The sequence below is a fragment of the Diabrotica virgifera genome, chromosome 6 (genome assembly GCF_917563875.1).
Source record: "Diabrotica virgifera virgifera chromosome 6, PGI_DIABVI_V3a".
Lineage (NCBI taxonomy): Eukaryota > Metazoa > Arthropoda > Insecta > Coleoptera > Chrysomelidae > Diabrotica > Diabrotica virgifera.
Genome location: NC_065448.1, coordinates 10,206,454 through 10,221,620, shown reverse-complemented (window position 1 = coordinate 10,221,620; position 15,167 = coordinate 10,206,454).

Sequence of the window (15,167 nt, the reverse complement as noted above, 5' to 3'; positions counted from 1 at the left end):
GACACTCAATAACCAATAGGTAATAACGTTGCATCTACATTGCTCTTTAGTTTGTGACACTCCACATGTCCATTTTCATTAAGTTTGTTCTAGCAAACAGTCAAACTAGTCAGAAACCATCAGCAAACAGTTGGTCAGTGAGAGAACATAATACAGTTAGCAGTGCTCTATCCCCTCTACTCGCACTGGTCGACTATTCGCTGATGGTTTCAAACCGTTTGAAATTGATGCTAGAACAAACCTATTATAAAATCTCTATCAGTTTTCGATTTTTCCTATTGGAAAAGATCTACATATTTTTATTTGGTAATTTCAAAGGGCTGTAATCTTTTTTATGTGCACATTTGTACCTACTAAGGTAAGTTAGGTTCAATCGATCTGTTTTTCTTCCTAGAATATGTGCTTTAATTTATGATCTACCTTCATAATAAACTAACGCAATGAAAATTTCGGGTCCAAATATTATAAAATAATTGCAAAATAAAAAAGGTAATGAAGTTAGGCACCTATTTATAAAACTATAAACGTAATTTCAAGTCAATTAGACTATATCGTGTATATACATGCACCTATATGAATAATTATTATAGAAACAAAAATGTAACATCAAATATAGTAAAACTTATAAAAACAAATAATAAATCATTGTTAAAATTCTAAACTGGATGTATTATTGTCGTAATAGTCCTGTCGCCAGGGGGGGTAGGGGTACAACGGCCTCCTTAATTCAGATGGACTTATCCAAGTTTTTTTTATATATTTTGACCCGCAGAATACGAATTTTTTGGGTAACAGTTGATCTGGATGTCGATAAGATTGTTATAGACAAAGAACTTGAGGAATTAAATAACAATGATTTCTCGCAAAACAAAACATCTTTTTGTATTTTTTGGGTCATTTTAAGCAAAAAATATTCCTACAAGTTTTTTCGTAGAATGCAGAGTTTTCGAGATAACCGCGGTTGAACTTTCAAAAAATCTAAAAATTGCAATTTTTGAACCCGAATAACTTTTGATTAAAAAATAAAGTAGCAATTCTGCTTACCGCATTTGAAAGTTTAAGTCAAATTATATCGGTTTTGATTACTTGCATTGCTAAAAATTATTTTTTTTATTTTTAAACAAAGCTATATATAAACACATAGTGTTTCCCGTGCCTAATACATGCGTTTTAACGCATGCTACGTAGAAATTGCCTCGCTTGCACTTGTAGCTACTCTACCCACTCGTTCGATTTTAAATGAGAAATCATTGAAAACATCACTCACGCACTAGGTTTTTATAGCTTTGTTTAACAATAAAATAATAAATTTTTAGCATTGAAAATAATCAAAACCGATATAATTTGACTTAAACTTTCAAATGCGGTAAGCAGACTTGCTACTTTATTTTTTAATCAAAAGTTATTCGGGTCCAAAAATTGCAATTTTTCGATTTTTTGAAAGTTCAACCGCGGTTATCTCGAAAACTATGCATCCTACGAAAAAACTTGTCACAGATTTTTTTGCCTAGAATGACCCAAAAAATACAAAAAGATGTTTTGTGTTGCGAGAAATCACTGCTATTTAATTCCTCAAGTTCTTTGTCTATAACAATCTTATCGACATCCGGATCAACTGTTACCCAAAAAATTTGTATTCTGCGGGTAAAATATATAAAGAAAACTTGGGTAAGTCCATCTGAATTAAGGAGGCCGTTGTAACCCCCCTGGCTACAGGACTAGAAATGTTTTTGCAAATTTGTTGTATATTTGAAAGTCAATAATTCCTTTTTACACAACATACTCAAAACTATTTTATTTTATTCATTTTTTTTAAGTGATTCCACAGGAATGATTTTATAATCCTGGATCTATTAATTATAAAATATAAGCCTATTCTCGTTTGTGTAGGTGTAGCATCTATACAATTCAACTGTGACTGCACAGATGATTGATCCTAATATCTATTTTTGCTAGGATTTCCCAATCCAATAAACAAGTCGTACTTATTCTGAAGTTCATCAAAATAGCTAATTTAGCTTATCACATTTCATTCTTAAACATATTTTAGTGAGAGTGAGAGTCATTAACGAGTTAATGAACATTAAGCAAATCCAGCAAGAATTATTGATGAATTGCAAACATTATTTTTTCTCCGAATCCATTATTTTTTTCAGAGATAACTTATCCGGTTTTTTGCCAGTTATTCCTTTAAAAAGAAAAAACCGGTTAAAACCCGGACAAAAAAACAACCGATAAAACCGGTTATTGCAAAGTAAAAAAACCGGTTTTAGGTTATAACCGGTAGGTTTTTCCCATCTCTAATGTATAATATGTAATACGAAGACAACTACAACAAAAAAATAAAACATGAAAAACTGACGTGAGTTAAAGAGAAAAAAAAAAGAAAAGTTGCTTTTGCTTTGTGCCGTAAAAATCGGAATGTCTTTTTAAATGTCTAGCTCATTTTTCACTCTGTTCATTTGTGTGAAATTGAAACAATTTTTCGCAGTCGTGTGTAAGAAAAAATAGCACAATTGTACGTCGTTCCGGAGAAAAGTTTTGACGGCAGCTTTTAATAAAGGTTTTCCTCTCTTTGGCATGTTACTGGGTGTTTGACGATCGATTATCTTAAGAATTTTTGGAAGATTTATGAAAAGTGGGACAGCATGGAGTGTTGGAGCTTAATTTAATTGAAGGGAAATTTTGGAAACTAACTATGAGTGATAGCTCGAGAGAAAAATAGAATTGTGAATAACTGAGGATATTCAATTTTGTTAATGGAAGTGATGAGGGTATTATGGGTTGCAAAGAGATCAAATTTAGGTGTTTATGATCTGCTAGAATATTTTAAAACATAGATCATAGTGGTCTTCTACTTTTTTCGTATTGCAGACTTTAGGTATTCGTTACTTGATTTAGTATTAAAACAGGCGTCCAAAAGTTTTCCATCTGTTTAGTTTAAAATTGAGTTAAATTTTGAAATTATGTTAAAATCCTGAACAACAGTCGAATGGCAGACTAAATACAGTTTTTTCTCTTTAAAGAACATATCAAATAATCATTTTTAAGGCGTATACAGGGTGATTGATTAGTAGGGTAAAGCTCAATAGCTCCGCTATAGTAATAGTTAGCAATAAAAGTTAATGACAAAAATTTTATCCACCTTTGAGCTTCACATTACAAAATTAGTTAGAATGTTACAGGGTGTTCGATAACACAGTGGCAGACCAAATTGATGTTTTTTTAAATAGAATACCCTATATTTTATTTTAAATTCGAAATCCTGTTAACTTCTTTATCACAAAAATATAAAGGTTTGTTATGTTATATAGGGTATTTACAAAGTTATAACCAATTTTATATGAAAATCGTAATAAGTTCAACTCCCTGTATAAATAAAAATAAGCAAAACAACAATGGTTTATTAATGCCATATTTTTTAAGGCATTGTCAAAATTTTCAAGAATGGTCGATATTGCTAATTTTCTTTATATCAAATACAGGGTGAGTCAAAACGCAAGTACATTATTTTCTCAGTAATGTTAAATGGAACACCCTGTATTTTATATCACTATTGAAAAGTACCATTACCGTAATTTAATTTTTAGATAACATTCCCTATGTCTAAATTTATTAGTTTTCGAGATATTTTCATTTTTCAATGGACCAGTAGCGTGGCCAATCAAATCACCAGAATTTAATAAACTGGACTGATTTTTTTGGGGTTACGTTAATAATGAAGTTTATAAGATACCTCCAACAACAAGGGATGAGACGAAAAATAGAATACAAAGAAGTGTATTTCGATGTGTTAATTTACAAATTCTCCGTAGAGTAAATAGCTCATTCAATGATCGTTTTTAGGCGTACATAAATGTGTTAGGAGATAATTTTGAACACCTTATTTAATTAGATATTAAAAATATTTTATTAAAAGTAGCTTCTAATTTTTTCAAACATGTTTTTTTGCAAAATGTATTACTGATCAATTATGTTTCGTTCTTTATTTGTTACATTGTTACATTTACATACAAAAGTAGTGTTTAATTGTCTTCACAAAATATTGTATTTTGTGTTTGTGTGTTTTTTTGTAAAATTTATTACTAATTTTCTTTGTTTATTTGTTGCATTTACATAAAAAGATAGTTTTTAATGGTTTCAAAAATGTTGCATGTAGTGGTTGTGTTTTTGTTTGTAAAATGTATTACTAATAAATTATTTTTATTCCTTTATTTGCTACAGTGTTACATTGATTACCGGATTGATAATCGGTAATACTCAATTGTCAATTCAGTCATGGCTTACTTAAAATTTAGATAAATTTAAACACCTAAAATAATTTGCTCTGGAAAATGAAAATATCTCGAAAACTAATAAATTTGGGCATAGGGAATGTTATATAAAAATTAAAGTACGTTAATGTTACTTTTCAATAATGATATAAAATATAGGGTGTTCTATTTAAAATTACTGAGAAAATAATGTACTTGCGTTTTGACTCACCCTGTATTTGATATAAAGAAAATTAGCAATATCAATAATTCTTAAAAATTTTGACAATAAATAAAAAAGATGGCATTAATAGACCATTGCTGTTGTGCTTATTTTTATTTATACAGGGAGTTGAACTTGTTACGATTTTCATACAAAATTGGTTATAACTTTGTAAATACCCTGTATAACATTACAAACCTTTATATTTTTGTGATGGAGAAGTTAACAGGATTTCGAATATAAAATTAGATATATGGTGTTCCATTTAAAAAAAAAAACGTAAGTTAGGCCTGCCACTGTGTTATCGAACACCCTGTAACATTCTAACTAATTTTGTAACGTGAAGCTCAAAGGTGGCTAAAATTTTTGTTATTAACTTTTATTGCTATCTATTACTATAGCGGAGCTATTGAGCTTTACCCTACGAATCAATCATCTTGTAGAATATTAATCGTGAATTTAAAATTTTTTAAATGTAAGCCTTTAATTTAAGTTTTTAATTATTTATGCTTCCTTGTTTTAATCTTTGTAATAACAGAGTTCTTCAAAAAATTATTACATGATCTCTTCTTGTCTTGTTTTTTTCTCCTCCCCAATTATTTCTTAGCCAATTTGCTTCTTCAACTTGATCTCCGCCAGACTTTTTCTATCCTAACTAAATTGACAAAAACTCACCTCTCTTCAAAACACAACACCTCCTAAAATTTTCAGTATATTTATTACAAATTAGAAACTTTATAGAACAACTTAACAAGATTTTCTGAAGAATTTATAAGTAAAATTATTAACGGTTTATTTTTTATAGGCATGCATATGCAAGTCAGGTTTAACCTTATCTACCTATTTTAAACATAAAAAAAGACAAGATAACTAAATAAAATCTCTCTTGGAAACTTTTAAACCGTAAAGAAAATGTCTTCTTATCCTTTACACTGCACATTATTCTTTTCTTTTGATCATTATTTATTACACTCTAAGCCTAAGCTATAACTTATTTAGTTCTACAATAATTACAGTAATTACAGTAATACTTACAGTAATACAGTAAGTAAATCGTTGTATTTAAATAACCAGAACAAACCCTATCTGCGTTGTTATTGAAGATCTTATCGCATTTTTCACTCATAACATTTTCCACTCAAATTTATAAGCTTATTTTCGATTATCACTTTGTATTATCGATGATAAACTTAATGGCGACTCGATATTATTTATTTGAGCATATAAATTGCTACGTTTTGACGGTTCTTCCGAATGGAGAACTGGAAAATGCTTCCAACTTCAGATTTTATTATTTATTTTGAGAATCAGTTTGAGAAGCGTCTAGTGTTTGCTGAGTATGTAATCAAAGGACTTTTCACAAACTAAACTCTAAAAATATATTATAATTTATAAATAACAGTATGACTGCCTAAATTTACAGTAACGTCAAAAAACTAATTTAAGAGGATCGGAACGTATTTTCGGCTGCAATGCTATTCAAATGGGGATTCATTTTTTTCAAATCCTGAGAAAACTAATAAGTATTTTGGAAAAATTTAAACGCAAAATGAAAGATTACGTTATTAGCGAGGGCCGAAAGTCCCTGAGAACTTCTACAATGTTTATTTTAATAAGTTACAGGGGTGAAAAAACTAAGAGAAAATTTAGTGTGATTTTTAAATTCAAATATCTCATTCAAAATAAACTTTTTATTTATTCTAAGGGACTTTCGGCCCTCGGTAATAATTTAGTCTTTCATTCTGCGTTTAAATTTTTCAAAAATATTTATTGGTTTTTTCAGGATTTGAAAAAAATGAACACAATGCCGTGGTAATATTTTCCAAATCTGTCTTTGTCTTACAACGCACTCAACCGAATATAATATTGTCAGTCAGACACTGACAATCAGTGACAATTTTAAATATTTGACATTGCATCGGGAATATTTTGAGACATTGATTAAATATTATTGATATATAGTGTATTTGATAAATAATTGATTTAAGACGTGAACTTAATAAAAAGTTATTTATTGTGTATTATTTGTGAAAGATCCAAGCAGAGAATACATCAGATATATCCTGTGATCCAAGTATTTTGTTGTTAGAGATGTTCAAAATTGTAAGCGTTCCAAAATAACAACATATTATTAAAAAATCACTTTAACACTTTTCCTCTTTTCTCGATTGATTATTAGTTTTTGTTGTACAAATAAATTATTACAATCACTGAAAACATAGTTAGTGAAAAAATTATCACATTTATTAACTGAATTAATAATTTGCAATTATAAAAATAACAGTTATCCAAGAACATTCAAAAGCCATCTCTTTAAATTAATTATGACATTTTCAAGTAGAATGACATTCTAGTAATGTTTACATATCCACACCAGTGTGAATTTTACTACACGTAATTTGCCGTGTAAAGACAGAAAAAGTAGGGATACACGTAAAATATTTGCGAATTATGTACCCATAGCCTTAAGGTCTTGTATTTAACAATAAATAAAGAGAATATAGTAATGGTAAACTTTGAGTCACCATAATACAAATAATGTAGGTACTATAAAATATTAATTTTTGTATAGTTATTTTTTATTTTAAAAGATACAATGTGCGTCATTTTGTTTATCATAACAATTCGCTTTAAATCAACAGTGAATCTTTGGTAAACTAAACGACGATGTGGCATTTAAAAAATCTTATTGAAAATTTGGTAAATAATTAAAAACGAATAACCATTTTCATAGTCTTTTTGTAAATAATGTTATTGAGGGTGGTTGTAAGATATCTTCTTAAATGTGTACGAATTCCTTACTTTATAGACCCCTTCAATTTATTAAACCCTGCAAAATATAGCAAACTGCCCACCCCCATCCTTTTGAAACCCCTAAACTGATAATTTCATATAGGTAAACTTATCATCATAACATTTATCCCAAGGTACTGGTTTCTAATACTGAAGATTTCCTGTTACCTGTTACACTTCTTGTTTACATGGTAAATTATTAAATTTTTTTTTCTTCACTGGGTTCGTAATTTCGTTTGTAGATGTGTCAAGCATATTCCAGTCTTTGGTTGTGTAAAGTTTTTCCCAAATTTTCTAATTTTCCATGTTTTTGGTAACTACTACATAGTTCTGTGTAGAAATCTTCTGCTACCATTAATAATTTACCTCTGTTAGTGATGATATTTCTATCTGTATCCTTTAGTTTCGTTATTTGTCATTTGTTAGTTCTCTCCTTATAACTTTAAGGCCATCGCTTAGTCGTTTGTTAAATTTGTTCTCTTTCTATGCTTTCAGTTGTCCGTCCTAATAGATTTTTGTATTCTTTTACTTCTCTCAGTTTCTCTCTCTTTCTTTCTCTCTCTCTCTCTCTTTCTCTCTCTCTCTCTCTCTCTCTCTCTCTCTCTCTGTCTCTCATACTACTTATACTTAACAAAAGATTCGATATAGTTTACCAAAGATTCCATTCATTCACCAAAATTAAATATCGGCACTTACCCGATATATGAAGTATTTTCTCTTTTCTAATCCTAACAGAGAACTTTCAACAACGAGTGGAAAACATCGACTCTAAAAAAACATGTGAAGTGATACAAACGCCGGCCAAATGGACGTGGACGAAACATTGGATCATCTTTAGGTTATTTTCCACAATCAACTGCAGATCGATTTGTTGACGAAGGTAAGTACTGGTTCTATAACCTGTTCTTACATACAGACTGTTTAGTTTTCAATTAGATATAGGGTCTATAAATGGCAACAGTGCTTCCGCGCTATCCACCTAATGCACCTAATTTTCGCCGATTCATTTAGTCATTCGTAATTCTACTGTGGCAATGCAACTCATTCTCATAAGCAACGTTGCCAATTTTAACGCTCCCTTCAGTGGGCTATATCTAATCCAACACTAAACAGTCTGTATATATCGTACGAAATTACCAGAGAAAGATATAGGCTATATTGAAATAAAATTTTCTCTACTATATAATATATTACAAAATTATAAAAACATCATTTTTAAGTTTTTATTTTTTTTTCGGTGGGTTGCAATCAATTTAAAAATTTCAAAACAATCACAGATAAACGATAGTGTTGTACTTGCTTCTTCAAGGATTGAAAACATTTTGTATTCAGTACCTTTTTTGAATATGAACTGGAGACTGATTCAGTTTGTCTTAATCTAAAAAATGAATAACCCCGGAAAAAGCTGTAAAACTCCTAAAAACATTGAAAAGCATGGCTTTTGGGGGTTTCAAATGAGGAAGATTCTCCAAATGTCCCTAAAAAATAAGTTTTTCGGGTTTTTGAAAGTGGTGCAACTTACGGAACAATCTGAAAAAAATTAGAAATATATTATAATTGTACGAGAAAGCTTGTACATATGTGAAATTATAAATATTATCTCAGGGGGGAGGTATGGACTGTATGAGGTTTTCTGGGTTTAAAAGGGAATATAAACGGATTTATCAACAGAAAATATTTATATGTGTATAAAAAGTCTTACCAAACTTCTATGAAGCCTTGTCGTGCTCTGTGTTTCGAACACTAATGCCGGTCACACACGAATTGACTGTTTCACGTTCCATGTGTCTCGTTTTGACTACCGCGAACTCATGTATGGCGTAACACTTGCGAAGTACGACTTTTGATTGTTCGGATCGGTTAACGGTTATTGACTATCCAATTATAGTCTTTAACTATTTAGCGGCCATGTGTAACCAAAACGAAAGCTAACACATGATAGAAAGAGATTACTAATTGTGATGTTCGTTTTAGCCCAAAAGAAAGGCTGTTCACTCCTTCAGCGGGCAGAGATAAAAAGAGATCGTTGTTGACCCTCAGGTGGGCGCTATTGCATGAGGTTTTTGTACCCTCAAGTGATGAGTGGTACTCGAGTTGATCCTTAGACGGACCGTAGTGGAAGAGGGTTTTTTCTTTCTCTCCACTGTCCAAGCCGTAGTTTTCTGTATGGTTAGGAGTGAGGGTAAAAAATAGGAGGGATGAAATGGTACGATTGAACAGGGTTGGCTTTGTGATTATTGTAACAGATTTAACACAGTGAAAAAATATAATAATATTTTTTACATGTGAAAATTGAACAATAATTATGTGGACGAAATACACAAAATAAAAAATTATACTTGCAGCCTTCTCAAAACATTTTTTTTAGAAAAAGAAGGCCTTTCTAGGTTAAATATACTTAATCTATTTGCGTCTCAAAGAGGGGACAAGCTTTGCAAATAACTCAACTATGCATGTGAATTTCTTGATGGTTTTAAATTGGTTAAAACCCGGCGGAAAACTTAAAATGAAAAATTAATTTTTGGTGGTAGGGTGAGGGGGGAGGAGGATGACATGTTAAACTTACTCTGTCTTATTTATCTATCTTACCAAAATGAAAAAAAAAATAATTCTGGGAGTGAGGGCATTTTGCCAATCGTAACGGTGGTTAGGTACCCTTTTAAATCGGTTTTAATCTTTATATGAATAGGTACTACTTTTTCTCTGGTAGTTTTTACTAACAATATACGACAAAATATTTCTTATTTTTAAAATAACTTATCCCCAATTCAATAGTCATCCCCTTATCCATTAGTCATTTCTATTGAAATAAAAGTTAAACAAAAATTTATATTCTTTATATTATTATGCATACTTTATATAGACATACAAAGAAAATACAAATTATAATCAAAATTATCAAAGGAAATACAAAGTACTAAATCGGGAGTGGGGCGAGTGAGGGCATTTTGCCAATCGTAACGGTGGATAGGTATCCTTTTTAAATCGGTTTAAATCTGTATATGAATAGGTACTATTTTTTCTCTCGTAGTTTTTACTAACAATATACAATAAAGTATTTCGTATTTTTACAATAATTTATCCCCGTACAATCATTTCTATTGAAATAAAATTTAATCAAAAATTTATTTTCTTTATATTTAGACATACTTTATATAGACATACAAAGAAAATATGAATTTTAATCAAAATTATTTAAGGAAATATAAATTACTAAATCGGAAGTGGGGGACTGAGGGCATTTTGCCAATCGTAACGGTGGATATAGGTACCCTTTTTAAATCAGTTTTAATCTGTATATGCATAGGTACTATTTTTTCTCTGGTAGTTTTTACTAACAATATACGACAAAATTTTTCTTATTTTTAAAATAATTTATCACCGCACAGTCATTTCTATTGAAATAAAAGTTAAGCAAAAATTTATCTTCTTTATATTTAGACATATTTTATATAAACATACAAAGAAAATACAAATTATAATCAAAATTATTAAAGTAAATACAAATTAGTAAGTCGACTTACCTTAGATGTTCTTCTAAACCTGTTGAAACTTTCTGATTTAATTATCTACAAAGTAGGCTCAATTTTGATCGGCCACAAAACATCCGTGCCCCCTAGGCTACTTCGTTTTGCACCCCACTTAAGTTAAAAAGCTTAAATTTCTTGTGCCATATGACTGCGAGTATGTGTGTATTCTGTCAGCCGCAGAAACTCACTAAAACCAAGTTAGCATTCAAGGAGTTCGCCACTTTATCGTTGGGACGACAACGAAGTAATACGGGATTAGGTTTTGGTTGAATTGGTAACAGTCTTTACCGCAAGTTAGTTTGTTTAGGGATGCTGGAAATCCAGACGGTAAGTAAACATTTTTCTGTGTTAGTACAAGTTTGCGAGATGTAAGTAGATTATTGTCGAATTGATGAGGACATCGCGAACAAAAAGGTTAAGGTTTTGGAAATTTAAAAAAATTTGGAAGTAGTTGTCGGCGAATTGAAATCTGAGAAAGAAGCAAAGAAGAGAGTAGGAGGCTCCTTGTATAATTTTAGATCGTGTTTTACTTCATCGATGCAAAAATAAAATTTTTAAGATTTGCATTTTGTAGATTTTAATGTGTAAGGTTATTATGATGCGACCGATATTATGGTGATATTTACATTGTTGTAAGATGATGTTTACGGAAATATAATACACTTTCATTCTTTTAAATGGATCATCCTGCATATGTTTTGCCTTTTAAAGTCCTTATTTCCTATGTATGTGAGTTTTCTACATAATACCTAAACGCCATAATTTCAGAGTTATTGCTACATTTAAAAAATGGGTTACAAAGTGGTTTAGAAATAAATCAAAACAAAACAAAATACCTAATATGCTCAAGAAAAAATCCAGTTAATATGACAAGTTTAGATATTGGTGAATATGAGTTTGAAAAGGTAGAACACTTTAAATATCTTAGAGTCTCAGTCAATGGAACTAATGATAAAAGCATCGTAATCAGTGAAAGAATCCAGGTAGGAAACAGAGCCTACTGGAAATACAATAACTTCCTCAAAGATAAGAAGCTAACTCAGAATACTAAACTGAAAATTTACAAAGCAGCAATTAGACCAGTAATTACATATGGTGCTGAAGTAATGTGTCTGACCCAGAAAGAGGAAGAAAGATTGAGGATCCTAGAGAGGAAAATAATTCGGATGATAGCAGGCCCACTAAAGTTAGATAATGATGAATTTAGAAAACTCATGAACCACGAAGTAAGAGAACTCCTGAAAGGAGAAGACATCGTCAGATTTATCAAGGCACAGAGACTCAGATGGATGGGACATATAGAAAGTAGAAATCCAGAAGCCTTCATCAAGAAAATTTCCAAATGGAGACCTGTATCAGGCATACCACGAGAAAGACCCAAAACTAGATGGGAGAACCAGATAGTTGAGGACCTTAAGAAGATGTCAGTCAGAGAATGGGTAACCATAAGCAAAATCAGGAACGAATGGAGGAAAATTGTAGAAGATGCCAAGTCACAAAACCAATAGTAAAATTAAAATATTAATGCGGATTGATTCACCGTGACAAACGAATCGGAAGAGCCCAAAGAGGGTGGCAGTCACTTCGCTACGAGTGTGGATGCCATGATGATAATGATTGCTACATTTACATTGCCTTCGCCGACGTCTGTGATGACTAAACCTGTTACACTAACAACTTTGATGTTTCAATAAATTAGTATTTCTGCTGACTATTTAAAGCTACATCATCATCATCATTCCTCAACATCTTGCATCCACTATTGGATATAGGTTTCCTCCATATTCTTGCTCATTGATCTATTTCTTGTGCCTTCTGTATCCAATTTCCCACTGTTTTTTTCACGCCATCCATCCATTTTGGATGGTAGTCTACCTCTATATCTTGTATCTCCTTTAAGTCTGCATTTTATGAGTCTTTTGGTCCACCTATTGCCATTAAATGCTACATGTCCAGCCTATCTCTATTTGGCTTGTGCAAGTTTTTCTATGACATCTGTCACTTTGGTCCTCAGTCTCACTATCCTATTTGGTACCATATCTCTTCTTTTTATTCCCAACATTGCTCTTTCCATTTTTATTTGGTTTATTCTTAATTTATTTGCAGAATCTTTAGTCAAACTTATGGTATTACCGGCAGTATGCATTGGTTGTAAACTTTTTTCTTCAAACAAATCGGTAGCGTTCCTTTTAGAATATGTCGCATCCCAAGCCATATGCTGCCTATCTCAATCCTATAAGACACTGGATCTCACAAGTTTAAAATTACAATAGATCGTATAACTCAAAAAGAAGGAATTGAGATTTTATTGATATTAGGATATAATAGAAATCAGCAAAATGTGTAATATCGTTAATAAGTTATATCCTAACCGAAATCCCATAAGAAGGTCTATTTTCAGTACCTAAATTAGTAAAAATGTTTAACGAGACTAATTCAGTAAAAGATTTGTCCAAATAAGGGCGAGAAAACTGCATAAACTGAAAACAAATCTTTACTGCATAGGGTAATTCATTTGAACTAAGAAACTTCACTAGATTTTCAGGAACATGGAAGATCTGACAACATTGTAAATATTACCTTACATGACTCTTTTATACTAAAATTTATAAAAATCGTGCCAGCCATTCCTGAATTGTAGGGTATCATACTTACAAGGCTGTGTAGAGTGAGACTGAAGCATTATTTTTAACTTAAAAATCATTATTTTAAGTTTACTAAAAACGAACATTATTTTAAAAATATAAAAATTACCTTTACTTTTGTTTTTAGAAAGGTTTTTATGTGCTTTTTAACAGATTGTACAGTGATTTTAAGTCACAACATTTTTACATTCCGAAATCATTATCATTTCGCTCATTTAATTTTTGAAATTTCGTAAAAAAGACATCATGGTTACCCTTGTTCCGAGTGGGGGTCTTATTTTTCCTTTAGTTTCAATTTTTAAAGAACAAAAAAAATAGTCCCAAGGGTGTGCTCTCAAATTTCAAAATCAATGTTTTTGGTATCAAAAAAGTGGATATTTTGTGTAGAATTCGACAGATATACTCTTTAGAAGCTACCCTGCCTACAATATTCAATTTCTCTAATACCTTTCCCTGTAAATTTCCATACAAATCGGTACCTTTACGAATTTTTAGACGTCGTCTTCCCAGTTTTTCTTAAGGTAATTCTCCAATATGCTTACGCATAAATCGGCATAATCTTTTTGATTCCCGCTCACTTTTTCTTATCGGTATAACAATTTATAGCAAATGAACTATATAACATCAGAAAAGAGCCGTAACTTTTTTTTATGCGAACCCGAGCCCGAAGTGTTGTTGATAACCTTTTTTAACCAGTGGCGGTGAAAAGACGAGATATTGTTCTATTAGGCCAAGAGAAACTCAATAAAATCTTAATCAATAAAATAAGTTGATATAAATAATAGAATAAAAAATATAAAAGAAGCTAAAAGAAATAAATAAAAGCTAATTAATTAAAACATTCTAGATCTAGGGTCTACGGCTGTTTGAAATTTGTTATAATTTTAAATAGGTATTTAAATGATTATAATTTGTAAACTAAGAAATATAAATAATTTTAAAAAAACCTACAAAATTATGTTTGGTAAACCTGAATTCAATAATTGAAAACTATAAAAAAGATGAAGTTTTTCGATCCTAATAGCATTATTCATAATATTTAAAAAAATTTAAATTATTTAAAAAAAAATAAAATTTTTATTTTATTTTTGAAAACAATAATATTGCAAATTAGGGAAAAAACGTTGCAAAATTACGTTTAGGTGATTTTTCATTTTTAAATCGGCTGCATTTTGAGTAAAATAACCTTATAATAGCTCAAGTTAAAGAAAAAACTACCAGTATGTCTAAATATCTATCTTATTGTCATAAAATAGCTTTAAAGTGCGCATTATGTTAACCGAACTCCTAGAACCGTATAACTATGAAAGTATAAGGCAAGACTACAAATTATAGTAGGATTTTAGTTTATTTGTCAAATGCCTTCTCGAAATCAATGAACTATGCATACAGTCTCTAAATACACTTCTCCAAGAAATTAACCCACCACCTTAAACACACCTTAAACTTGGGTAATTTATCATTTCTCGAATTTCCTAAACCTCTTGACCGATTCAAGTGATTTTTTTAATATGTTATAGCTTTATTCTTTAACAATATCGCTGTAATAATATTGTTGCTAGACAGGTAAATTGTCATTGTATACCGGTTGTACCAATTACCAATAAAACTGTGTTTTTTTCTCAAAATTCGCATCACACTGTGTAATATTCTAGCATTTATAAAATAGTGAAATTAAAACGTAACTATAGCCCCAGACTGAGAGAGGTGTTATACAAGGATG